Below are 1,889 nucleotides of genomic sequence, written 5' to 3' on the forward strand. Positions count from 1 at the left end.
CCCACCAACAGTGAGTGCACCAATGTTTCTTGTGTTTTTTTATTTTAGCTATTCTGACAGGTGTCAAGTGATATCTCATTGTGGTTTTGATGTGCATTTTCCTGATGATGAGTGATGTTGAGCTTCTTTACATGTGTCTGTTGGCCATCTGGATGTCTTCCTTGGAGAAACATCTGTTCATGTCTTCCACACATCTTTTTAACTGAATTATTTATTTTTTGGATGTTGAGCTCTGTAAGTTCTCTATATATTTTAGATACCGACCACTTATTGGATATGTCATTTGCAAATACTTTTTCCTATTCAGTAGGTTGCCTCTTAGTTTTGTTGATTGTTTCCTTTGCTGTGCAGAAGCTTTTTATTTTGATGTAGTCCCAGTAGTTTATATTTGCTTTTATTTCCCTTGCCTCAGGAGACTATCTAAAAAAAAAAAATGTTGCCTTAACCAACGTCAGAGAAATTGTTGCCTGTGCTCTCTTCTAGGAACTTTATGGTTTCAAGTCTCACACTTCGGTCTTTAAATGATTTTTTATTTACTTTTGTGTATAGTGTACAAAAATAGTCCAGTTTCATTCTTTTGCACGTAGTTGTCCAGCTTTCCCAGCACCATTTGTAGAAGAGACTTGTCCTTTTCTCATTGTATATTCTTTCCTCCCTTGTTGAAGATTATTTGACCATATAAGTGTGGGCTTATTCCTGGGTTTTCTATCGTGTTCCATTGATCTATGTGTCTATTTTTATGCCAGTACCATACTATTTTGGTTACTATAGCTTTGTAATATAACTTGAAGACCAGAATTATGATACCACCAGTTTTATTTTTATTTTTCAAGATTGCTTTGGCTATTCTGGGTCTTTTGTGATTCCATACAAATTTTAGGATTGTTCTAGTTTTGTGAAAAATGCTGTTAGTATTTGATAAGGATTGTACTAAATGTGTAGATTATTTTTGATAGTGTAGACATTTTAACAATATGTGTTCTTCCAACCCATAAACATGAATCTTTCCATTTCTTTGCATCATCTTGAATTTCTTTCATCAGTGTTTTATAGTCAGAGTATAGGTCTTGCACCTCTTTACTTAAGTTTATTCCTAAAGATTTTATTGGTTTGGGTACAACTCTAAATGAGATTGTTTTCTGAATTTCACTTGGTGCTGCTTCACTATTAGTGTATATGAATGCAACAGATTTCTATACATTGATTTTGAATCCTGTGACTTTACTGAATAGATCAATTCTAATACTTTTTTTGTGGAGTCTTCAGGGTTTTCTGTATATAATATCATGTCATCTGCAAACAATGAAAGTTTTACTTCTTCCTTACCAATTTAGATGGCTTTATTTCTTTTTCTTGTCTGATCGCTGTGCTAGGACTTCCAGTACCGTGCTGAATAAAAGTGGTGAGAGTGGACATTCTTGTCTTGTTCCTTACCTTAGGAGAAAAGTTCTCAGTTTTTCATCATTGAGTGTGATGTTAGCTGTGGGTTTTTCATATAAAACCTTTAACATATTGAGGTATGTTCTTTCTAGACCTACTTTGTTGAGAGTTTTTATCATGAATGGATGCTGCACTTTGTCAAATGCTTTTTTTGCATCTGCTAAAATGATCATATGGTTTTTATCCTTTCTCTTACTGATGTGATGTATCACATTGATTTGTGAATATTGAACCACCCTTGCATCCGAGGAATAAATCTCACTTGATTGTGGCATATGATTTTTTTAATGTATTGTTGGATTTGGTTTGCTAGTATTTTACTGAGGATTTTTGCATCTACATTCATCAGAAATATTGGCCTGAAATCTCTTTTTTGTGATGCCTTTATCTGATTTTGGTATCAAGGTGATACTGCCTCACAGAATGAATTTAGAAATTTCCCTTACTCT

This window comes from Hyaena hyaena, unplaced genomic scaffold, assembly GCF_003009895.1.
Source record: "Hyaena hyaena isolate Hyena2069 unplaced genomic scaffold, ASM300989v1 scaffold_80, whole genome shotgun sequence".
NCBI lineage: Eukaryota > Metazoa > Chordata > Mammalia > Carnivora > Hyaenidae > Hyaena > Hyaena hyaena.